The sequence below is a fragment of the Pleurodeles waltl genome, chromosome 11, assembly GCF_031143425.1.
Source record: "Pleurodeles waltl isolate 20211129_DDA chromosome 11, aPleWal1.hap1.20221129, whole genome shotgun sequence".
Classification (NCBI taxonomy): domain Eukaryota; kingdom Metazoa; phylum Chordata; class Amphibia; order Caudata; family Salamandridae; genus Pleurodeles; species Pleurodeles waltl.
In genome coordinates, this window is record NC_090450.1 from 970,606,246 (window position 1) to 970,633,063 (window position 26,818).

Consider the following 26,818-nt stretch of genomic DNA (forward strand, 5'->3'; position numbering starts at 1 on the left):
TTTTACACGAACTCCACAGCACCATAATGGCTACACTGGAAACTGGGAAGTTTGGTATCAAACTTCTCAGCACAATAAATGCACACTGATGCCAGTGTACATTTTATTGAAAAATGCACACTGATGCCAGTGTACATTTTATTGAAAAATACACCACAGAGGGCACCTTAGAGGTGCCCCCTGAAACCTAACCGACTATCTGTGTAGGCTGACTGGTTCCAGCAGCCTGCCACACTAGAGACATGTTGCTGGCCTCATGGGGAGAGTGCCTTTGTCACTCTGAGGCCAGTAACAAAGCCTGCACTGGGAGGAGATGCTAACACCTCCCCCAGGCAGGAGCTGTAACACCTGGCGGTGAGCCTCAAAGGCTCACCCCTTTGTCACAGCACCGCAGGACACTCCAGCTAGTGGAGTTGCCCACCCCCTCCGGCCCCGGCCCCCACTTTTGGCAGCAAGGCTGGAGAAAATAATGAGAATAACAAGGAGGAGTCACTGGCCAGTCAGGACAGCCCCTAAGGTGTCCTGAGCTGAGGTGACTCTAACTTTTAGAAATCCTCCATCTTGCAGATGGAGGATTCCCCCAATAGGATTAGGGATGTGACCCCCTCCCCTTGGGAGGAGGCACAAAGAGGGTGTACCCACCCTCAGGGCTAGTAGCCATTGGCTACTAACCCCCCAGACCTAAACACGCCCTTAAATTTAGTATTTAAGGGCTTCCCTGAACCTAAAGATTTAGATTCCTGCAACAACAAGAAGAAGGACTGCCTAGCTGAAAACCCCTGCAGAGGAAGACCAGAAGACAACAACTGCCTTGGCTCCAGAAACTCACCGGCCTGTCTCCTGCCTTCCAAAGAACTCTGCTCCAGCGACGCCTTCCAAAGGGACCAGCGACCTCTGAATCCTCCGAGGACTGCCCTGCTTCAACGACGACAAGAAACTCCCGAGGACAGCGGACCTGCTCCAAAAAGACTGCAACTTTATCCAAAGGAGCAGCTTTAAAGAACCCTGCAATCTCCCCGCAAGAAGCGTGAGACTTGCAACACTGCACCCGGCGACCCCGACTCGGCTGGTGGAGAACCAACACCTCAGGGAGGGCCCCCGGACTACTCTACGACTGTGAGTACCAAAACCTGTCCCCCCTGAGCCCCCACAGCGCCGCCTGCAGAGGGAATCCCGAGGCTTCCCCTGACCGCGACTCTCTGAAACCTAAGTCCCGACGCCTGGAAAAGACCCTGCACCCGCAGCCCCCAGGACCTGAAGGACCGGACTTTCACTGCAGAAGTGACCCCCAGGAGTCCCTCTCCCTTGCCCAAGTGGAGGTTTCCCCGAGGAAGCCCCCCCCTTGCCTGCCTGCAGCGCTGAAGAGATCCCTTGATCTCTCATTGACTTCCATTGCGAACCCGACGCTTGTTCTAACACTGCACCCGGCCGCCCCCGCGCCGCTGAGGGTGAAATTTCTGTGTGGGCTTGTGTCCCCCCCGGTGCCCTACAAAACCCCCCTGGTCTGCCCTCCGAAGACGCGGGTACTTACCTGCTGGCAGACTGGAACAGGGGCACCCCCTTCTCTCCATTGAAGCCTATGCGTTTTGGGCACCACTTTGAACTCTGCACCTGACCGGCCCTGAGCTGCTGGTGTGGTAACTTTGGGGTTGCTCTGAACCCCCAACGGTGGGCTACCTTGGACCAAGAACTGAACCCTGTAAGTGTCTTACTTACCTGGTAAAACTAACAAAAACTTACCTCCCCCAGGAACGGTGAAAATTGCACTGTGTCCACTTTTAAAATAGCTATTTGTGAATAACTTGAAAAGTATACATGCAATTGAAATAATTCAAAGTTCCTAATGTACTTACCTGCAATACCTTTCAAACAAGATATTACATGTTAAATTTGAACCTGTGGTTCTTAAAATAAACTAAGAAAATATATTTTTCTATACAAAACCTATTGGCTGGATTTGTCTCTGAGTGTGTGTACCTCATTTATTGTCTATGTGTATGTACAACAAATGCTTAACACTACTCCTTGGATAAGCCTACTGCTCGACCACACTACCACAAAATAGAGCATTAGTATTATCTCTTTTTACCACTATTTTACCTCTAAGGGGAACCCTTGGACTCTGTGCATGCTATTCCTTACTTTGAAATAGCACATACAGAGCCAACTTCCTACATTGGTGGATCAGCGGTGGGGTACAAGACTTTGCATTTGCTGGACTACTCAGCCAATACCTGATCACACGACAAATTCCAAAATTGTCATTAGAAATTGATTTTTGCAATTAGAAATTTTTGTAAATTCTTTAAAGTCCTGCTAGGGCCTTGTGTTAGTCCCTGTTAGCATTTCTTTTAGAGTTTAAAAGTTTGGTAAAAGTTTGAATTAGAACCTAGAACTAGTTTTAGATTCTTAAAAAGTATTCCAACTTTTAGAAGCATAATGTCTAGTGCAGAGATGAATGTGGTGGAACTCGACACCACACCTTACCTCCATCTTAAGATGAGGGAGCTAAGGTCACTCTGTAAAATAAAGAAAATAGTATTGGGCCCCAGACCTTCCAAACTACAGCTCCAGGAGCTGTTGGCAGAGTTTGAAAAGGCCAACCTCTCTGAGGATGGCAACACAGAGGATGAAGATAGTGACTTGGAGGAAAATTCCCCCCTACCAGTCCTATTTAGGGAGAACAGGGCCTCTCACAGAGGGACCTGACTCCACAAATAATAGTCAGAGATGCTGGTTCCCTCACAGGAGGGGCCAACAACTCTGAAATCACTGAGGATAACTCCAGTGAAGAGGACATCCAGTTAGCCAGGATGGCCAAAAGATTGGCTTTGGAAAGACAGATCCTAGCCATAGAAAGGGAAAGGCAAGAGATGGGCCTAGGACCCATCAATGGTGGCAGCAACATAAATAGGGTCAGAGATTCTCCTGACATGTTGAAAATCCCTAAAGGGATTGTAACTAAATATGAAGATGGTGATGACATCACCAAATGGTTCACAGCTTTTGAGAGGGCTTGTGTAACCAGAAAAGTGAACAAATCTCACTGGGGTGCTCTCCTTTGGGAAATGTTCACAGGAAAGTGTAGGGATAGACTCCTCACACTCTCTGGAAAAGATGCAGAATCTTATGACCTCATGAAGGGTACCCTGATTGAGGGCTTTGGATTCTCCACTGAGGAGTATAGGATTAGATTCAGGGGGGCTCAAAAATCCTCGAGCCAGACCTGGGTTGACTTTGTAGACTACTCAGTAAAAACACTAGATGGTTGGATTCAAGGCAGTGGTGTAAGTAATTATGATGGGCTGTACAATTTATTTGTGAAAGAACACCTGTTAAGTAATTGTTTCAATGACAAACTGCATCAGCATCTGGTGGACCTAGGACCAATTTCTCCCCAAGAATTGGGAAAGAAGGCGGACCATTGGGTCAAGACTAGGGTGTCCAAAACTTCCACAGGGGGTGACCAAAAGAAAGGGGTCACAAAACCTCCCCAGGGGAAAGGTGGTGAGACAGCCAAAAATAAAAATAGTAAAGAGTCTTCTACAGGCCCCCAAAAACCTGCACAGGAGGGTGGGCCCAGAGCCTCTTCACAAAACAATCCTGGGTACAAGGGTAAAAACTTTGATCCCAAAAAGGCCTGGTGTCGAAACTGTAGTCAGTCTGGACACCAAACTGGAGACAAGGCCTGTCCCAAGAAAGATACCACTTCTAACTCCCATCCAGCTAAAACTGGAATGGCCAGTCTCCAAGTGGGATCAACAGTGTGCCCAGAGCAAATCAGGTGTCACACTGAAGCTACATTAGTCTCTGAGGGTGGGGTGGATTTAGCCACACTAGCTGCCTGGCCCCGTAACATGCAAAAATACAGGCAGCAGCTCTTAATTAATGGGACAAGTGTAGAGGGCCTGAGGGATACAGGTGCCAGTGTCAACATGGTGACAGAGAAACTGGTTTCCCCTGGCCAATACCTGACTGGAAAAACTTGTCCAGTCACCAACGCTGACAATCAGACTAAAGTACATCCCATGGCTATGGTAACTTTAGAGTGGGGAGGGGTCAATGGCCTGAAACAGGTGGTGGTCTCCTCAAATATCCCAGTAGACTGTTTGCTTGGAAATGACCTGGAGTCCTCAGCATGGGCTGAGGTAGAACTGAAAACCCATGCAGCCATGCTGGGTATCCCTGAACTGGTGTGTGTCAAGACTAGGGCACAGTGCAAGGCACAGGGTGAAAAAGTAGAGCTGGAGTCTGGAAAAATGACCCAGCCTACCAAGAGAAAAGGAAAGTCAGCTGGGAAACCAGCTGCAACACAACACCAAAAAGAGAACCTCTCTTCTCAGGAAGAAGTTCTGCCCTCTGAGGGAACTGAGCCTATGGAGCTGGAACCTTATCAGGTTGAGCTCTTGGGCCCAGGGGGACCCTCAAGGGAAGAGTTGTGTAAGGGACAAGAAACCTGTCCCTCTCTTGAAGGCCTTAGGCAGCAAGCTGCTGAAGAGTCCAAAGGCAAGAAAAATGGAACACATAGGGTCTATTGGGAAGATGGACTCCTGTACACTGAGGCAAGAGATCCCAAACCTGGTGCCACTAGGAGAGTGGTAGTGCCTCAGGGTTTCAGAGAGTTTATTCTGACCTTAGCCCATGATATTCCCCTTGCTGGGCATTTGGGACAAACCAAGACGTGGGAGAGGTTAGTCAACCACTTCTACTGGCCCAATATGTCCCAGAGGGTTAAGGAGTTTTGCCTCTCCTGCCCCACCTGTCAAGCCAGTGGTAAGACAGGTGGGCATCCAAAGGCCCCCCTCATTCCACTTCCAGTGGTGGGGGTCCCCTTTGAAAGAGTGGGTGTGGACATAGTTGGTCCACTAGAACCTCCCACAGCCTCAGGAAATATGTACATCCTAGTAGTAGTGGATCATGCTACTAGGTATCCTGAAGCTATTCCCCTTAGGTCGACTACTGCCCCTGCAGTAGCCAAGGCCCTCATTGGTATCTTTACCAGAGTGGGTTTCCCTAAGGAGGTGGTGTCTGACAGAGGTACCAACTTCATGTCAGCATACCTAAAACACATGTGGAATGAGTGTGGAGTGACTTACAAATTCACTACACCATATCACCCACAAACTAATGGCCTTGTTGAGAGATTCAACAAGACATTAAAGGGCATGATCATGGGGCTCCCAGAAAAACTCAAAAGGAGATGGGATGTCCTCCTGCCATGTCTGCTTTTCGCTTACAGAGAGGTGCCTCAGAAGGGAGTAGGATTCTCACCCTTTGAACTTCTGTTTGGCCACCCTGTAAGGGGACCACTTGCTCTTGTTAAAGAAGGCTGGGAGAGACCTCTTCATGAGCCTAAACAAGACATAGTAGACTATGTACTTGCCTTCGCTCAAGGATGGCAGAGTACATGGAAAAGGCAAGTAAAAACCTTGAGGCCAGCCAACAACTCCAGAAGTTGTGGTAGGACCAAAAGGCTGCACTGGTTGAATTTCAACCAGGGCAGAAAGTCTGGGTTCTGGAGCCTGTGGCTCCCAGAGCACTCCAGGACAAATGGAGTGGCCCTTACCCAGTACTTGAAAGGAAGAGTCAGGTCACCTACCTGGTAGACCTGGGCACAAGCAGGAGCCCCAAGAGGGTGATCCATGTGAACCGCCTCAAGCTCTTCCATGACAGGGCTGATGTAAATCTGTTGATGGTAACAGATGAGGACCAGGAAGCGGAGAGTGAACCTCTCCCTGATCTCCTCTCATCAGACCCTAAAGATGGCTCAGTAGATGGAGTGATCTACTCAGACACCCTCTCTAGCCAACAGCAGTCTGACTGCAGGAAGGTCCTGCAGCAGTTTGCTGAACTCTTTTCCTAACCCCTGGTCAGACACACCTGTGTACCCATGATGGGGACACAGGAGACAGCATGCCTGTCAAAAACAAAATCTTTAGACAGTCTGACCAAGTTAAGGAAAGCATCAAGGTGGAAGTCCACAAGATGCTGGAATTGGGAGTAATTGAGTACTCTGACAGCCCCTGGGCTAGCCCAGTGGTCTTAGTCCCCAAACCTCACACCAAAGAAGGAAAGAGAGAGATGAGGTTTTGTGTGGACTACAGAGGTCTCAACTGTGTCACAAAGACAGATGCTCATCCCATTCCTAGAGCTGATGAGCTAATAGACAAATTAGGGGCTGCCAAATTCTTAAGTACCTTTGACTTAACAGCAGGGTACTGGCAAATCAAAATGGCCCCTGGAGCAAAAGAAAAGACAGCATTCTCCACACCTGATGGGCATGATCAGTTCACTGTTATGCCCTTTGGTTTAAAGAATGCCCCTGCCACCTTCCAAAGGTTGGTGAATCAAGTCCTTGCTGGGCTGGAATCCTTTAGTGCAGCTTATCTTGATGATATTGCTGTCTTCAGCTCCACCTGGCAGGATCACCTGGTCCACCTGAAGAAGGTTTTGAAGGCTCTGCAATCTGCAGGCCTCTCTATCAAGGCATCCAAATGCCAGATAGGGCAGGGAACTGTGGTTTACTTGGGACACCTTGTAGGTGGAGGCCAAGTTCAGCCACTCCAGCCTAAGATCCAGACTATTCTGGACTGGGCAGCTCCAAAAACCCAGACTCAAGTCAGGGCATTCCTTGGCTTGACTGGGTACTACAGGAGGTTTGTGAAGGGATATGGATCCATTGTGACAGCCCTCACAGAACTCACCTCCAAGAAAATGCCCAAGAAAGTAAACTGGACTGTAGAATGCCAACAGGCCTTTGACACCCTGAAACAAGCAATGTGCTCAGCACCAGTTCTAAAAGCTCCAGATTATTCTAAGCAGTTCATTGTGCAGACAGATGCCTCTGAACATGGGATAGGGGCAGTTTTGTCCCAAACAAATGATGATGGCCTTGACCAGCCTGTTGCTTTCATTAGCAGGAGGTTACTCCCCAGGGAGCAGCGTTGGAGTGCCATTGAGAGGGAGGCCTTTGCTGTGGTTTGGTCCCTGAAGAAGCTGAGACCATACCTCTTTGGTACTCACTTCCTAGTTCAGACTGACCACAGACCTCTCAGATGGCTGATGCAAATGAAAGGTGAAAATCCAAAACTGTTGAGGTGGTCCATCTCCCTACAGGGAATGGACTTTATAGTGGAACACAGACCTGGGACTGCCCATGCCAATGCAGATGGCCTTTCCAGGTTCTTCCACTTAGAAAATGAAGACTCTCTTGGGAAAGGTTAGTCTCATCCTCTTTCGTTTGGGGGGGGGGGGGGGGGGGGTTGTGTAAGGAAATGCCTCCTTGGCATGGTTACCCCCTGACTTTTTGCCTTTGCTGATGCTATGTTTTGAATTGAAAGTGTGCTGAGGCCTGCTAACCAGGCCCCAGCACCAGTGTTCTTTCCCTAACCTGTACTTTTGATTCCACAATTGGCACACCCTGGCATCCAGATAAGTCCCTTGTAACTGGTACCTCTGGTACCAAGGGCCCTGATGCCAGGGAAGGTCTCTAAGGGCTGCAGCATGTATTATGCCACCCTAGAGACCCCTCACTCAGCACAGACCCACTGCTTACCAGCTTGTGTGTGCTAGTGAGAACAAAATGAGTAAGTCGACATGGCACTCCCCTCAGGGTGCCATGCCAGCCTCTCACTGCCTATGCAGTATAGGTAAGACACCCCTCTAGCAGGCCTTACAGCCCTAAGGCAGGGTGCACTATACCATAGGTGAGGGTACCAGTGCATGAGCACTGTGCCCCTACAGTGTCTAAGCAAAACCTTAGACATTGTAAGTGCAGGGTAGCCATAAGAGTATATGGTCTGGGAGTCTGTTTTACACGAACTCCACAGCACCATAATGGCTACACTGGAAACTGGGAAGTTTGGTATCAAACTTCTCAGCACAATAAATGCACACTGATGCCAGTGTACATTTTATTGAAAAATACACCACAGAGGGCACCTTAGAGGTGCCCCCTGAAACCTAACCGACTATCTGTGTAGGCTGACTGGTTCCAGCAGCCTGCCACACTAGAGACATGTTGCTGGCCTCATGGGGAGAGTGCCTTTGTCACTCTGAGGCCAGTAACAAAGCCTGCACTGGGTGGAGATGCTAACACCTCCCCCAGGCAGGAGCTGTAACACCTGGCGGTGAGCCTCAAAGGCTCACCCCTTTGTCACAGCACCGCAGGACACTCCAGCTAGTGGAGTTGCCCGCCCCCTCCGGCCCCGGCCCCCACTTTTGGCGGCAAGGCTGGAGAAAATAATGAGAATAACAAGGAGGAGTTACTGGCCAGTCAGGACAGCCCCTAAGGTGTCCTGAGCTGAGGTGACTAACTTTTAGAAATCCTCCATCTTGCAGATGGAGGATTCCCCCAATAGGATTAGGGATGTGACCCCCTCCCCTTGGGAGGAGGCACAAAGAGGGTGTACCCACCCTCAGGGCTAGTAGCCATTGGCTACTAACCCCCCAGACCTAAACACACACTTACATTTAGTATTTAAGGGCTTCCCTGAACCTAAAGATTTAGATTCCTGCAACAACAAGAAGAAGGACTGCCTAGCTGAAAACCCCTGCAGAGGAAGACCAGAAGACAACAACTGCCTTGGCTCCAGAAACTCACCGGCCTGTCTCCTGCCTTCCAAAGAACTCTGCTCCAGCGACGCCTTCCAAAGGGACCAGCGACCTCTGAATCCTCTGAGGACTGCCCTGCTTCAACGACGACAAGAAACTCCCGAGGACAGCGGACCTGCTCCAAAAAGACTGCAACTTTATCCAAAGGAGCAGCTTTAAAGAACCCTGCAATCTCCCCGCAAGAAGCGTGAGACTTGCAACACTGCACCCGGCGACCCCGACTCGGCTGGTGGAGAACCAACACCTCAGGGAGGGCCCCCGGACTACTCTACGACTGTGAGTACCAAAACCTGTCCCCCCTGAGCCCCCACAGCGCCGCCTGCAGAGGGAATCCCGAGGCTTCCCCTGACCGCGACTCTCTGAAACCTAAGTCCCGACGCCTGGAAAAGACCCTGCACCCGCAGCCCCCAGGACCTGAAGGACCGGACTTTCACTGCAGAAGTGACCCCCAGGAGTCCCTCTCCCTTGCCCAAGTGGAGGTTTCCCCGAGGAAGCCCCCCCTTGCCTGCCTGCAGCGCTGAAGAGATCCCTTGATCTCTCATTGACTTCCATTGCGAACCCGACGCTTGTTCTAACACTGCACCCGGCCGCCCCCGCGCCGCTGAGGGTGAAATTTCTGTGTGGGCTTGTGTCCCCCCCGGTGCCCTACAAAACCCCCCTGGTCTGCCCTCCGAAGACGCGGGTACTTACCTGCTGGCAGACTGGAACCGGGGCACCCCCTTCTCTCCATTGAAGCCTATGCGTTTTGGGCACCACTTTGAACTCTGCACCTGACCGGCCCTGAGCTGCTGGTGTGGTAACTTTGGGGTTGCTCTGAACCCCCAACGGTGGGCTACCTTGGACCAAGAACTGAACCCTGTAAGTGTCTTACTTACCTGGTAAAACTAACAAAAACTTACCTCCCCCAGGAACGGTGAAAATTGCACTGTGTCCACTTTTAAAATAGCTATTTGTGAATAACTTGAAAAGTATACATGCAATTGAAATAATTCAAAGTTCCTAATGTACTTACCTGCAATACCTTTCAAACAAGATATTACATGTTAAATTTGAACCTGTGGTTCTTAAAATAAACTAAGAAAATATATTTTTCTATACAAAACCTATTGGCTGGATTTGTCTCTGAGTGTGTGTACCTCATTTATTGTCTATGTGTATGTACAACAAATGCTTAACACTACTCCTTGGATAAGCCTACTGCTCGACCACACTACCACAAAATAGAGCATTAGTATTATCTCTTTTTACCACTATTTTACCTCTAAGGGGAACCCTTGGACTCTGTGCATGCTATTCCTTACTTTGAAATAGCACATACAGAGCCAACTTCCTACAAGGTGCCAATGTAGTAATATAGGAGGAATTAATGTCCAGTGCACGGCACCTGGACAAGTCTGTCAAAATCCAAACCTACAAAGAAAAGCGACACAAGATAACACAAGAGAAGCACAACTGCTGCACAATGCCAAGACCTGCAAGACTGTCAAGTATTAAAGACGACAGCTGTGCAGTAAAACATCGAAGGGCAGCATAGCCATAGAGGAGAAGAATACAGCAGAACTCCAGGTCAGCACAGCAGAAACCAGAACCGTGATGCAGAACTACTAAGGGCAGCCCAGCAGTCTGCGCCACGGCCTGGAGGCACACATGCATGACACACCCACTCTCCCAGAACATAGCCCTCTGGAGAGAAAGATTACACAGCAGCTCCTTGAGGAGAAAGTATATCCCAGCTATACTGCACATTAGGGAACAATACTCCAGGCCCTATACTCCCTCAGCGGGATAGACGGGCTCAAGATGCAGCTAGGACATGAGCCACCAGACTACTGGTGGCAAGGGGTCTGCTTAGTGCCAAAAGGGCCACTGCTCGCCGTGCAGTCGATCGCGGCATGGACTAGAGAGCCAAGGTGGAAGAGCTTGTATATAAATCATGGGAATGTCTACAGAAACATTAAAAAAAGGTGGGTTTATCCTCAGGACTATTACCTATATAAAGGTATCAATTCATTGGTAAATTGAAATGATATGTGCATTAAACTTAATAAAAAGTGTTAAAAAAAACAGAGGAGCTCAGCGGTATGGTGAAACAATGGTGAGCCAAGCAAGCATATTGAATACAAGCCCACCCCATAGCATTGCACATTGATAATGTATATTGGAAACATTGACTGAGGTCTATCATCAACACTCATTATCGAGGTAAATTAGGAGGCAGCGAAAGGGAGCACCAACACTGAAGAAAGAATTAAAAACGCCATGATCCCAAAGGAGTGCGATCTATGATCGGTGTCCGCAGTTGTAAAAACACATCTAAATAGATTAAATCGATGGGTGTTTTCAATGAACGTGAACATTTCATACAGGGAAGTGAAATCAATATGAATCAGCAAATAAAATGGATCATTGGTGAAGAGGTGAACATTCTTAGAGACAAGAGCTCTGTAAAATACAAGCAAGTCAATGTTCGTAAATCTTTAAAACGCCACATCATATTAAGATGATCTCCGTAATGCATCAATTAACAAAATCTTAAAATACATGTGGTAGACAATATAAACATTCAGTAAGTAGTCAGCACTATTGCTTCCACTTGTCTGTCCAGTCAGGCTTTGATACTCATTTGGTTTTGCTTTAAGGTTTTCTATTCAGTCTTCTTTTCAGGGAACAATTAAAACAAGGCCTTTTCTAACGACTGGGAAGTTATCATTCAGCATCATGTTGAACCTCCAGTTACAAAGCAGGAGGAAGACTGGAACACCCAGACGGGCTCCGAACTCATATATAGATTGTTTACCTTTTATAAGCTGTCTGAAGAACACATACATTAGAAAATGTCTTATTTTACAATTTAGATATGGTGCCTTATGAAAGACAATATTCAGGCTGCTGTCAGACCCAAGTGCCTACCTCCTTGACACACATTCAAAGGCCAGAATTTGTTTCGCTCAACAAAAGCTAAAACGTTTTTTTTTTTTTATTTTATTTATTGTTTTTTTTTTTTTAACATGAGGATGGTTACTGGCCATCATGCTGTGGCAATGTGTGTCACTGCACACAAGTAACCAGTGAATAAACACAGAAAAAGAAAAAAAGATAGAGCAGCCAGCCTGAGGAGTTGGCGTGGTGGGCTTTGCCCCAAAATTTTATACAGCAAATTTTCTCCTGCAGCTTTCAAGTACCTCTTGGTCCAACTCATGAGTACACAATTAGAAACTTATGATTAGATTTAGTTTCCTTTACAAGACGATCACAATAACCCTTAGGTTCCCAAGCCACCACATAGTTAAGCTGAAGCACTGAAACACACAATGGAGGTGACAGGGAAAATAAACTGCTTTCCAAAGACATTAAACTAGGTAGGATGTACACAAGCTCTCCGTACCTCTTTTAATATGCTGCTTCTTTCATTGCCGTATACAAGAACCAAACATAATAGAGACACGTTGGGGAGGAGTAACTGTCATCAGCACACATTTTTTTTTTTTTAACATATATACAACAAAACCAATGGAAACATTCAGCAGCAATCTGATACAGAACAAAATAAAGCAATAAAGACATTTCCAGGAGGCGCTAGATAAGCATGTTAAATGAAAAGTAAATAACTGCTAGTCATACATTTCACTGTAACCAATTCATCACTCAAATGCTACAGACTAATTAGTTGCCAATTGATGTGTCATCAAAAACATAAAGATCCATAAGGACCATTATTAGTTAACGAGCCAAAGAGCATTAATGATAAAAGAAAGGAATGAATAATAAAACTATGAGAAGAGCTGAAACCAAAAATACAAGTTACTTCCCAATGCAGGGAAATTGGGAAAAACAATGAGCATCGCTGAGTGGCTAGACTGGAAGAAGACAAATGGTGCAGAAATGTGAAGGGCCGTTAAAGATATTTTTCATATCAAAAACTTACTGTCCTCCGAAATGGCACTATCAGTTAAGCAGCCCTTGTAAGATACATAAAAAGAAGGAGCCCAACAAGAAAATCATCCAAACATAGATGCCAGCTGCAGGTGAAAGAATCTCTAGTAAAAGGCGTAAAGGTTCTGTGCAGTCCTGGGTGAACCACCCACATGGCTGAATCTTAAGTTTAGTCAGTGATCCCCCGACAGTTAAATCCTGACTTTGGCTTCACACTTTTTAAGCCTCAACTTCACATGGTCTACAGCTTCAAACGTTGAAATACGGATTTTCATTTTCACAACGTGATAAAAAAAGGAAACTCTTGACCCTGATCATGGGACAATTGGGATCTTTCACCTCCAGTTCAAATGTGGCTTCGTGGACACCGTGAACAAGCTTGTTCTTGTGCTTCAGATTTCAAAGGCCCACTCATAATCTGGCAAGGGCCTAGGCAACCGCCACACTACTCACAAACCACAGACCACTGCCACTGCCCTAAGCAATTCAAATACTCGTTTTGAAGACCCTTTACCTGGTTTCCACTAATATCAGAATCCTGGCTCTGCACTGTGTGTATTACAGAGAGATCAAAACGTGTGTACATGTTAAAAGATAATGGTACTGCAAACTAGCAGTGGTAAAGTCATAAAACTCCCATTTGTAAAAACTCCGAAATTGGTAACACACAAACCAAAATACTACAGAATTATTATGGAAGTCATGACCTTGGGGATCAGCAGCAGTACTACATAAAGATCCTCAAATATTGTGGAACTAAAGAATGAACTGTAATTTATAAAAGTCAATTAAACGTACAATAAAAGTGACTCCTCAATTAGGAAGTACAGACATCAGGAAAGGTGTACATAAACAGCAATGTCTTTGAAAAGTGGGTAGACCATTAGGAGAAGCCTCAATTTGTGTGACTGACTATTCATAGGTGCTCCACACCAAGATCTCGGTCCGCAAAATAGAAGATTGATTGCAGACTGACGGCCTGATTCAGCAGGTATCTGAGGAGGCCGGTTCGGAGGAAGAGGAGGGCAGTAGCACGATAGGTACAATGGCAAAAAACACAGATTTTTCAGGTTGATTTTGTTCAATAATTGAAGCCAATCAGGGGTATCCAGTATATTTGAAACGTGTTCTCTATAAAAACGTCAGACAAGATGCTTCGATCTGAATTAACTGCATTTTAAAAGTGATGTGCACAGGAGACCCCATGTAAAGTGAATTGTCATAGTCCTGTGGCTCTTAAACTTTTGAGGACACCGAACAAATCACTTCTGGAAGATGGGGGCACATCCCCTAAACTTTTCCTCCGATTTGAACTCTAAAACGATATACAAACAAATAAACTATTCCATAATTTGTGTAATTTAGAAACACAAAAATCTGTAAAAAAAATAAAATTTATATTTTAATAGGAAGGTTGAAGCTTTTCACAAATTAGTTTTAGCTCTAAAATATAAAAAGATATCTAGACTCTAGCATTCCTCTTTAGACTTTTTTGCTTTTTGTGCACGCTCTTTGGTGCGTATCCAAACTGCTTTAACTGAGGACACAAACCTTCAATATTAGATTCCGTTTCTGTACTTGTGTCACTCCCATAGATCATGATAAGGATACCAACGTTTGCTGGGCTTTTTAAAACTTTCAAATCACAATGTTGTTTTATGTATATATACACACATTATTGATCTGCTATTAATATTTACTTTTTAAAACAAATATTAAAAAGTAAGATTTACAGCCCCCGGTCTCCGTGAACTACATGTTCAGAACCACTGCCATAGTCCATGAAGGGCTGTGGCAGCAAGACCTTAGGGTGCTAATGCCAATTGCACAGCCCCAACCTAGTGAGAATCTGTGATATTTTTGGTTGTGATGATCAACTGCAAGTCCAATACGCAGAGCTGTTTTTTTGTTTTGAAGGAACCTCAAAGGCATTGCCTCAGAGCAGGTATTTAGGCCTCTATCACACTGTATTAAGTTACACACGTTCTCATAGAGCCAGACAGCTCAGTGGAGTGATTAAGTTCTTATTCTTTTTGGGTGAAGGAATTTAGGGATATTTTCTGGTTGCAATATCAGGCTATACTTTGATTACACTAAAAGAATGCACTCTGCAACTATTTCAATACACAAAAGGAAGCACCTTTACCAGAGGAACACAGATCAAAAGGTGAGAGAACTTTTAACAATGTGTGCTTGTGAAAGACACGTTTACCTTCTAAATCCCCCTTAAATACTGTATAAAACCTGCTTTAAATCCAAAGATTTGAATGATTATAAACGGATAATCCTACACGATGCGCACATATCAAATGCCTCCTTTTTTTTACTACGATTGTGAAATACAAGATTAACCTCGGAACTGTGAAAGGAAATCCCACCCAAAGCAAGGTTGTTGCCACTTAGAGGTGTGGGACAAAAAGGGAAAAACAATTCATGCATAATGCATTGAGTGACAGAAGGGTAGGCGTAGCACTTAAGGCTGGGCTTTTCCCTCCTCCTGCCACTCTCCAGCTTGTATCCATAGTAGGCCGCACAGCCCAGGCAGTAGGCACACACAGCAGTGTGACTTCAAAGGCAATCTAGAAGCACAAAAGTGTTATGGTCTGCATAGCGAAAATGTATTGCGCAATATGTCCATGGGCGAAGAACACCCAAAGAGGAGTGTTAATCAGTGTTCAACACCTATTTCCATCATCAACACTGTGCACACTGATCCATGCGATAAACCCACAGTGAATTTAAGCTATTCTAACCCACAGTGAATTTAAGCAATTCCCAAAAATCTAAGCAAAGAAGATGCAACAAACCACAATTATCATGGTTGTAGCCTGGCTGCTGACCCCCATCAAACCATACTTTTTTCAAGCTTCCTCTGGAACTAAACTAATGTTATGTAGATTTGTACAGCACACTGCCACCTGGGAGGGTATCCTCATACACAGCAGGTGTGAGTCAAAGAGCCATCAAGGGTGTGTAATGGGGCTGCTCGAAAAGTCAGACCTTCCGCTTCAAACTATACTGCTTCATCTTCCAGTGCCATAGTTTGCATATGTGAAAAACAATCACCTATCCATTTATAAAACAATTGAAAAATCCTAGAACTAATTCTGGATTTGACAAACATGCACCATGGAATCCACATCGAATCCATGCATACAATATTTCTTCAGTATGGAAGGCTATCTTATGTCTTAGGTACTGGTCAACTAATATCTGAAGGTACTCTTCTACGCAAATCTGTCTTCCTGAAGAGTAGCAATGTCTGCAGTGCCCTACACAAGACTTTAGAGAAATCGCAACACCTTCCCTCGCTTCCGGATAGGTCCAATCTGGCTGCTGTGGACAGTCCCTTCGGTCTTGGTGGAAGCTGCTGCAAAGCTGCTTTTCTTCGATAAATTAAAAGAAAAAAGTGTATGTGAAAGGGAGTGAGAAGGAGAACCCAGTCGGGAATATCCCATTCTGAGTGGCTCTGCAGCCCTACATGGTATCGGTTCCATCGGCAGTAACGGTCAGAAGATGATCATTAATTCTGTAAGCAAGGACTAAAATTTCATAAATGATTTCATTAAAAAATATATTTATATGTGTTTCACTGAATCTCAGAGACCTGTTTTCCAGACCAATGGTATGCTTGTGCCAAATAAATTAAGGGAAACTAGTTTGCCTCAATTATCTTATTACATGCTTAGCTGGTGACGAAATAAGAGGTGCTTTATCTAAATGATGAGTCGTGGTACTCAGATACCGTCGAATAAACCGTCAAGAAGAGATGCACATTACTTTTGTGGACTGGTGGTGGGACTAAAATGAAGAGGTGACAAAACAACCCTTGGGTATCTGAATATAACAAGGGTATCTGTGGAGAATGCTGTAGAGCACCAGGCACCAAGATTGTGCACGTTTCAAAGCAGACTCAAGTGATCAGAAGTACTGATACAGTAATTAGCTGAGTAGGAAAAGTTCTAGACTACTTCAAAACCCAGGATAAGAAATGTAGTCTCCCTGTGATGCCGTCAATGTGGTCTCCTAAGAGGCAGAACACATTTTTCATGCAAATGTGGCCTTCCAGGGCCATTAATCGACAATGACAAATATTATGGAAATGGAAGAAGCAGCAATAACTTTTGCATCATGAGGTTACCTCAAGGGCTGAGGAGGATGGTGGGTCTCCCAGAGGCTCAACGAAGACCGTGCTCACTACCAAAGAGGTTGTCCAATAAGGGGACATGAAGCAAGACAGTCATGCACACTCAATGGCAAGCAGACGCATTCCTGCTCAGAATGCCACCTGAGTGCCAGACGGAAACAAAACAGAAGAGCATTTTTTTTTTTTTTTTTTTGGGGGGGTGAAGAGGGGGAGGCAGGTCTGGTATTGAGGAGTACTGAGCTGGAGTGATTTGTAATCGAACATCACTCCCCCACTCCTTTGGCGACAGCAAGGAAGATCAGACTCACACCAACTCCTCTGATATGATGTTATTGAACACTGACTGCAACTACCATCAATTTAGAGAACTCTTAAAAATAGAAATGTTCCATGCAATGTTCAACTGGAATCTTTACCCAAAGCAGTGAGTGAGTAAAGAATGCTGATTTAAAGACTATCCGCCAATTCCAACTGAACTCTTATCCCCATTTTCGGTATCACCTACCAGAGATTGCAAGTGAAGCTCCAGAAAACCAAGAAGGAATTCTTGTTATCGACCATGAACAGGAAGCAAGAAATAGCACAAACCTACGTAAAAGTAGTGAGTGAGTGAAAAATGCAGGTTTAAAGACTATCCGCTAATTCCAACTGAACTCTTATCCCCATCACCTACCAGACAAGGCAAGCTATTAGGTTTCACCTATGAGACAGCGCAAAAGACCCATTGTTAGCTTAAAGTGGACTTAGAGCCTGCCCACTGCAAATCATTGGTTGGCTTTGTTGACACTCATATTTGCTTGCACCTTACTCGATGGCTTGCTTTGCCCATCTTGTGTCTGTCCTTGAAATTAAAACAACTATGCCTTCAGTGAAGCTCAAACCAACCAAGATGGAATTCCTGTTATCGGCCATGAACAGGAAGCAAGAAATAATACAAACCTACCTAGGTGCATAAACCTTCATGGCCTTGAACTCCAGCTTTCACCGAATGCCAAAATCACTTGCATTCACCTGGGACACCAAACTCACAAAAAAAAAATAATAATAATAACACCTCAGCCTAGTCCGAAATCTCTCTTCCAACGAAAGTAAATAATTTTCTTTCACGAAGCTTCTTCAGAACTGCAGTTAAAGCCCTTGTACTCCTGGATCTGGATGGTGGTAATGTCACGCTCTATGGCCACCCACACTCCACAATGGGACCAATAAGGGGAATCCTGCACTCCACAACACATCTCATTCATGGCGGGAAGAAATGTGATTACATCACCCCCATCACACCTCTAGAACACTGCATTACATGGCAGTAACAGTGCGATAACCAGTTACATCTATCGCTTGTTGACTGCATACTAGCCTTTAAACCTGTAAAGCACTCTGCTGCTATTGAGCTTGGCCGGTGCTATACAAATAATACAAACAATACAAACATACAGTGTGTAACGCTTAAGCTCTGGTGTAAGTAATGTCAGCATGAACCCGACTATTCAATTTAAGTTTTAAAACAACATTTTTCCAGTCATAAATTTATCTTCAGAAGAAATCTAGCTGGAAACAATTTAGCATTCACTTTTTCTGAAAACTTTCTATGGCTATACTTGAAGAAACTCTGTCTTAACTTTTTTGGGCCAGCAGAAAGAAGTAAAACAGATGATCAGGGACAATGGGAGTCATGAGAGCCTGAAAACTAAAAGCGAGAGTCCACTGGTCGCGAATGACACCAAACAAGTGTATTAAAAACAGAGTTGGTAGATTAGAGCAGGAACTGAAAATGAATAAGCAGATTTCCACCCTCCCTCAAAATAGCCCTGTTCTCTTCCTGCAAGTCAGATTTTGTGTGCATCAGCCCACTAACTGGAGAATAGTGAAGAGCACAAACCCAAAAGTTTGTTCCCTCATTTAAATCAATGTGAAGTTCTATTGCCCAAAAATGTTCTTACGTGTTTAATGTTACAAATGTATGGCAAAAGTACATTCTGGTTCAATACTGCCATCTGGGGTCTGAGTAACATTTACAAACCACTTGGCATTAGGCTTTGAGGTCCATTATCAACTCACCAGAATTCAACTCCCCCATATTCACACATCTTCATAACTTTTATATAAACTTCTGAGCACATTCGCCAAACGGGCAATTAAAAACACATTTTCTGTACCCCAATCAACTTTGACTGCCTCATGGGCTTCCATGTAACAAGCACGATCAAAGCCAGTAGGTCCAGTGTTGGTTGCTGCCCTGTTTCCGTCAGTGTTTGTTTTAGGTTTTTTGCTAAACCTTGTTGATGGGCTATCAGGCCCCAGTCAATTTGAGGGAAAAAAAAAAAGAAAAACGCTGGCTAAAAGCAAAATTGGTATTAAAAAGCACACATTGCCATAACAGTCCATGGCACTGAAGGGAACTATTGAGTAGATTTACTTATTATGAAAGGACAGATTACCATCACTTGCAATTGTTATTTTAGGGCTGAATCTTTGCACGTGCAGCGAGGAGAAAGTTAAACGTGAATGACACATTAAAAGTCCAATGGATGAAGAGAACCGTCTAAAGGTCTCTATAAGAAAGTATTATATAATTTTAGTAGAATCTAAAAGTTCTCAACTACTGCTAGCCCTAAAATTCAGACACACAGCATGAATACCTATGCATAAGGAACTTTTAAGGGAAATGTCCAATGTTTAGGAGGCATATAAATAAAAGGGTATAGTAATTATTAGCAATACGACTTATTTCTGCACGAGAAACCTTAGGTGCATTTCATGTTTTCAGCACTGTTGCACGCAAACCCCCCAAAGCAGGGCTGAGGAACCTCTTGGGTGCCGTAGGGGGCTGGGCATGAGAGTATTTAGTCTTACAAATGCTTTGGGTGACTACTGGTTGTAGCTTTTGTTAGGATAATTCGGCCCTTTAGGGACAGAATGGAAGCCACACAGCTCCTCTCTGGGACGGCAGGTAATAAATTCACCATAACCCACAAATCACAGTGGCCATGATGCAGAAAAAACGAAGAGAGCGAGCAAAAGCTCGCAATATACATTTAAATGCTGAAACAAGAATATGCAACAAAACAAATGGTGTGTTACTGAGACAGGTGCATGGAGGGGGTGGCGACATACACAAAAAAATACGCGTGAAATTGAAAATACTACGCCCTCAAAAGCGCTGCTTCTAGTGACGCTGTGCAGTACAAATAGCAACAAAGGAGGTTTAATTGAGATCCACTGTGCAGCTCAAATGATACGTCAGTGGCAGGTGGTAGGCTCTCCGTGGTAAAAGAGATGGTACCCAGATTTGACCTCGCAGGGTCAGCCATCAAGAGTTAAACTGATTTCAATAATTAGGCCCACAACTGCCAGGCACCACTGCAAATAATGGGCTCTAATAATGCTTTTAGGATTAGCTCGCTAATGAAACAACACAATAAGAAGGCCACTTGCAGTCATGGAAGGAAGTCACATTAAGTATTTTCGTGCCACAGATCTGGGTTTAATCGGCATGAAGTATTATTTCAAAGGCTCCAAAGCATTTAACAATAACCAAGGCCTCCACAATCCGTGGTGTACCCTGGATGAACAGGACGAGTGACGAACCGGATGTACTAGCCCGTCATACTTGTTCCACAGATTGAAAGGAAGAGATTTGTCTGAACCCGTGATACCTGGTTTGGACATTTCAGGGCCGTCAATTTTAAGGGATTCAGGAGCAAAAGCTTTTTAGAAGCACACGATTCGCATCTGACTGAAAACCTAGAGCAAATATTTGTAATGCAATAAAAATGCAACCCTGCTGTATGCAAATGTTCAGGCAAAACAGTTTGAAACACCACATTATTCCTGAAGAAAATAAATAAACGCGTGACAGCATGCAAATGAAGCTTTCCGTGGTGTCAGTTTACCTTGAGGCAAAATGCACATTTCGCAGAAAACCGGATCTACTACCCCCATCTTAACGTTTAAATAGCCACACGGGGACGTGGGCCGCGGATAAATAAACAACGCTGCACGTGTACCCCTCGCGTCAAGTTACACCCCACCACCCCAATACTGCAGACTGGCCCCACGTACAGTTTCAATCAGCGTCCTGTGCTTGTAAGGTTGCCACCACTTCTACCCGTTGGGGTTGGTCCATGTACTCAGTTCGAAGGCTACCCCAGAGCCAAACACAGCGCCTGGAGACCAACGATGGCACATTATGTGCTATGCAAAGGCTGTTTATGATGAATGAAACACGCGCATATCACTGGATGCCACTCAGTATTGGAAGTATGCCCTGTTTTAAATGCTTACCTCGTTCACTGCGCTCAACCATTCAGGAATTTAAATATTTCCTGTATCTCCCTGCCGCTCCAGTGCAGACACGCTCGGAACATTTACTGCTAAAGCCCCGGGAGACAATTTCGATAGGTGCGCCCTACACACAAAGTCAATATTGTTAGCTGTGCTGCTTGCTCTAAACCTAGAAAGCTTTGCCAATATGTGTTTCGTGGACTCGCTGCACATGCACAATACCACCCAGCTGCATCCACTTCCCTGGAAAGATTGCTCGCAAAGCCATCTAATTGGGCACAGGATACACATGATCTCAAAAAGGCAGGGCAGAAACCGAGTCTGTTGATGTCCACACACAAAAGAGGGGCAGGTATTAGGAGCCCCGGCAGCGAATGCCCTGTTCACCTGAGGGAGTTCAAACAAAAGTAAATTATTGACTTTTCCACCTGGAGCAGGGCTCCTGTAAACAAACCGATGCCACCAAAACGCCCTGCATCATAACTGTGCTCGATGAAAGCATGCTTTTTACTGACTCTTTCGATATTGTTCAGGAATCTTTCTGCTGCAAAAAACACTAACCATGTAACCGCTCAGTAGCCGCTGAAGGCGAATGGAACGCGCGTGAAATTTTGCAATAACGAGGGTCAAAATGTAGTACAAAATATAGGACTGTGGCAAAGCAACATACACAGGTTTCACATATATCCGAATAAACGTAGCATAGCCAACACATTACAGTGTCTTTAGGGAATCTACATAAACAGCAGCAATGTGAACATTACAGATGGTAATGGCATATTCAATACACCTATACAACCCCAACCCATGAGAAGCAGTCACTGCAGACCCCCACGAGCACTTCCAGTAATACAAAGACGGTAGGTTTTCCTAACCCCAAGGGGCAGCCGGCGTCCTCCCAGGGTGCGGGCGTGAGATGGTAGGAGAGAAGTCCGGAAAGTTGAGGTAAAGGCCAGGTACCTGCTTGGCTTTGTGCGTCCCGAGCCTGGGAGAGAATGGCGCCCAGCAGCCCCTCACTGCAGGGCAGAGCTGCAGAGTACCAGCGTCGTGCCAGCAGCCCCCTACCACCCGCCCGAGCCCATCAGAGGCGACGCACCCCATGCAGGCACACACCGAGTGCCCCCATCTTCTACGGGAGCCCCCTTCTCTCACACCCCATAGGCAGCGGGGAAACAAGCCCTCCTAACCCAATTCGCCGCCCCAACGCCCCCTGACCCGTGCCACCCCGTGAGTGCCCTCCCCAGCACGCGCACAGCATGCACAGTGTGCATTTCGGCTAGATGCACAGCTGCCCCCGTCCTTGGCCCCCGCTGAGGGGTATGTGCGGGGGAGGGGTAACAGAGCTGGCAGCCCGCTGGCGCTCTGTGGGGGCAGACCCTCCTCCCCCCCCCGTTGGCACCTCGGGCTGCGGGTGCGCAGAGGCTCCTGCTCTCCCCGGAGGTCGGGGCGCCCTACCGAACCCGTCTCCTGCCTCCCCGGGGCCTCACCTCACTGCATGATCCGGAGGGGCTCTCCCTGCCACCCTCTCAGTCCGCTCGCCGCTGCCTCCCCAGCGCCATCTTGTGAGCTGTGACGTGGGCGCTGCTCACCCCTGACCCACATTTGAATAGGATCCGAATGAGGAGGCGAGGGAAGCCGGGCTGTGCCAGGGCACGGGGGTGGGGTGGGGAGCAGCGCTGCGGGCACTGCAGGGGGAGGGTCGGGGAGCGGGGCCGCAGGCACTGCCCGCCTCCTGCTGGCTAAGGGTGGGTGGTACTACCGGGGAGCAAGGCACTGTCCGCCCCCTGCAGCGTGCTGCGGGCACCGGGGGGGGGGGGGGAGGTAGACGGTGAAAGAGTGTTACACCCGGCTCCTGACACGTGCCTGGGACTTGTGAAGCACACCCCGGCCGGTACTTGCAGCCGTCCGCGGTGTGTCATTAGCTCTGCACGGTGAGAACGGGGGTGATTGGCTGTAGGCATGCACGGGTGTCACTACAGGGACAGTGCACCGACCACCTCCTACAATGTGCTGTAAGCACTGTAGTGCGAAGGCTAGAGGTGTGCTTCGGGCACTGCGCACCTTCTGCACTCATCATTTACTGCAAGGTGAAGACTGTGGCACTGCACTCCAGGGAGTTGTCTCCTGCATTGTGCTTTAGGCACTGCAGGGGGTCAAGGGGAACGTATTACCTATATCGCCCATCTCATGCAAGACTGGTACTGGGGAGCAGCCTACTGCAGCTGAGACTATAGCTGTCAAGTACCCTTAAGTTGCTTGTTACATTCTCAGCCAGTCCAACAGCAGGTTCAATAATGCAGTTCTGTGCTAAACCATATAACGTTAAAAGCAAAACCACAAGCCCCATAATGCAACATTCTGAAAGTGTCAAAAAAGGCATGCGGTCACATGGCAAAAATGATTTAGCAACGCACCGCACACAACTTATAGTTGCGAATGATCTCTGATGAATTCGTCTCGGGGTTTAGGCAACAGGGAAACTGTCTTGCTCCAGTTATTTTATGATACATTTCACATTCTTGATTTCGGGAGTTTCTGTATTTTTGACCTTCTCGACTTTGCTGGATTTCAACGCCTCGTCAGGGGCAGTAAGGGTTATATAAATGAAAGTTCATTTCGATACAGTGACTCATTCTATGCTCATTAATACCCCCAAGGAACGCATGGGCATTGATGAAGCTGCACTTCGTTGGTATGCCTGTTACCTAACTAATAGGTTCCAGTGGAAAATTGGCACCTGCTTTTCAAGTTTGTCTGCTTTAGTTGGGGAGTGGGCCCCGCAGATTTCAGTTCTTGCCCTTTGTATTTTTACTCTGTGTATCAAATCACTAGGAGTCATACTTAAAAGCGGTGGGAATCTACTTCACCAATATGTGGGTAATAACACCAGTCTATCTCAAGATTTCCTCTTGCAACAAATTCTCATATCTTGGTCATATTCTAAAATCTCCTCATGACTGGATGCCTGCCTACCATTTAGAACTCAATCCTGTGAGAACGGTGTTTCTTGTGATCTCATCTTCTCAGTTGCCCTCAGTGGCTCAGTGTATCAATTCAATCCAGCATTGATTCACTTGGTGTCCTTGTCTGCAAAACCTTTACTATTGACTGTTCTAAATCCGTTGATAAAAGACACAGCCCTCAGACATGTATTATCTCAACCCCCCCTTCTTAATGGCGGCCGCTGCGCGGCGCCTAGTGTGACCCCCGACCTGCTTTGGGCCAGGAGTACACTCGGCTCCACCAGCCTGCCTCCGTGCTCCTGACCCCGCCGTTGATGCAAAAAGAAGTTCGAGGCCCTCCACCACCCACAGGCACCCGCCTGTGCCTCATCCCTGGTGCCTAGTGGTTGGCGTATTTCGTTTTTTTTTTAAATCGTATTTCTTTGTTTCTTGTAATTTGTTTTTCGTTTTACACACTGTTTTAACTTTACCTGTGCCCATTTTCTGCTCCGCTTCGTATTATTAGCTCTGATTGTGCCCGTTTTTTCTTTTCCGGCTCTTGCCGGTTGTTCTGACCCTGCCGCTGCGTCCCCTGCGGCCCGCCCCCCTCACACCCCCATTGGCCACTCTCTCCCGCCTCCCAGCTGCTCCTCCCTCAAACCTCCCCTTCTTAATGGTGGCCGCTGTGCGGCCGTGCTGCTGGCGTGCCAGAGGCAAGCCTGTCTGCGCCCGTCCGCGCCCAGCGCCCGTCCCCCGGGTCCATGCTCCTCCGGCCCCCCAAGCGGCACTACTCCTCCACAGAGCTCCTTGCTCTCAACCCCGGCTGGCACACCGCCTGCGCCCAGGCCAACCCCAGACACACACACGGACCTTTCACATGCCACTTCTCCTGCACTCACTCCAACACCAACAAGCACCACAACAACACCAAACCCCCCAATCACCTCAACTGCATTCTCCTTAACACCCACTCCGTCCACAAGCATGCCATCGAGCTTTGGGACCTACTCACCCCAAACTCTCCCGACATCGCCTTCCTCACTGAAACATGGATGAACTCCTCATCAGAAGCTGACATCGCCATAGCCATCCCAGAAGGGTACAAAATCACCAGTAGAGACCGCACCAACAAACCAGGAGGAGGAATCGCCATAATACACAGAAACTCCATCAAGATTTCCACCAACATCAACGACACCCTAGACACCGCAGAGCACCTACACTTTCAGGTACACATCAATGTCAACACCACCCGAAGAGGAACCCTCATCTACAGACCACCAGGACCCCGCCCCCCATTCTGTGACACCATCGCCGACACTATCAGCTCCCATGCCCTCACCTCCACAGACTACCCACTCCTTGGTGACCTTAACTTTCACTTGGAAAGCACCCACGACTGCAACTCCACGGCCCTGCTGGATAACCTCGCAAACCTCAGCCTCAAGCAACTGGTCACCTCACCCACCCACTCAGCCGGACACATACTAGACGCCATTTTCACCTCCAGCAGCCACAGCACCTTCACTTATACCACCAAACTCCACTGGACTGACCACCACTGCGTCCATTTCTCCCTCCTGAAACCCACCACCCACCACCAACAACATCCTACACCCTACCGCAAGTGGAACAAGATCTCCAAAGAACAACTGATCTCCAACCTCGCACAAGCTCCACCCCCCAGTACCGACGACCCCAACGCAGCCGCCCTCAACCTTGCACGATGACTAGAAACATGCACAGACTCCCTCGCCCCTTTCAAAATAACCAACAATACCCGCACCATCAAGACAGCCCCCTGGTTCACCACAGAACTTCAGTCTTCCAAACGAGAATGCCGAAAAATTGAGAAAGCCTGGTGCCAAGAACCCCCAGTGAGCAAATTCTCCGCCCTCAAATCAGCCATGCGCAAACATCACCAACTCATCCGGACCACCAAATGATCCTTCTACAAAGAAAGCATAGACAACAACACACACAACAGCTAGGAACTTTTTGCCATCATCAAAGAACTCACCAAACCCAAATCCTGCACCATCGACCCTCCACACTCCCATGACCTCTGCAACTCCCTCTCCAACTACTTCCACCGCAAGATCGCAGACATACACAACAGCTTCACATCGTCCTCACCCACCATCACCACCACCGACACAACCAACACCACAGCACCCTGCCGCACCAACCTACTGAACACCTGGACCCCCACCAATGACGAAGAAATCGGCAAAACTCTGAGCTCCATCCACTCAGGCTCCCCAGCAGACCCTTGAACCCACCACATCTTCAACAAGGCCAGCCAAATCATCGCTCCCCAGCTCCGGGCCGTCATCAACAGTTCCTTCGAGACCGCAACCTTCCCAGATATTTGGAAACATGCTGAAGTCAACACTCTTCTCAAAAAACCCAAAGCAGACCCGGAAGACCTCACAAACTACCGACCCATCTCTCTACTCCCCTTCCCCGCAAAGGTCATAGAGAAGATAGTAAATATACAACTGTCTCGCTTCCTAGAAGACAACAACATACTCAATGTCTCCCAGTCCGGATTCCGCAAAAAACACAGCACCGAGACCGCCCTCATCGCCTGTATAGACAACATCAGGACCAGACTGGACAAGGGTGAAACCGTCGCCCTCATCCTCCTAGACCTCTCCGCAACTTTCGACACCGTGTGCCACCAAACCCTCCGCACACGCCTCTTCGACACCGCAAATTCACCACAAAGCCCTGGACTGGCTCACCTCCTTCTTCTCCGAAAGAACCCAAAGAGCTCGCCTCCCTCCTTTCCGGTCTACAGCCACCAAGACCATCTGTGGGGTTCCCCAGGGATCCTCCCTCAGCCCCACCCTTTTCAATATCTACATGGTGCCTCTCGCCAACATCATCCGCCCCC

At 47.0% G+C, this 26,818-nt stretch overlaps 1 protein-coding gene across 3 annotated transcripts in view; it reads right to left on the reverse strand.

Annotated features, from left to right (window-relative positions):
* Positions 1–22,767, reverse strand: part of HIC2 (HIC ZBTB transcriptional repressor 2) — a 262,898-nt gene extending 240,131 nt beyond the window's left edge. The window contains exon 1 of one of the 3 annotated variants that reach the window (XM_069215223.1): positions 22,465–22,767. The gene's annotated coding sequence lies outside the window, so the exon portion shown is untranslated. Of the gene's footprint in view, positions 1–21,852; positions 22,101–22,464 lie in introns of those variants that run through there. The other 2 variants (XM_069215219.1, XM_069215220.1) reach the window with 2 other exon arrangements.
* Between the last annotated feature and the right edge of the window lie 4,051 nt (positions 22,768–26,818).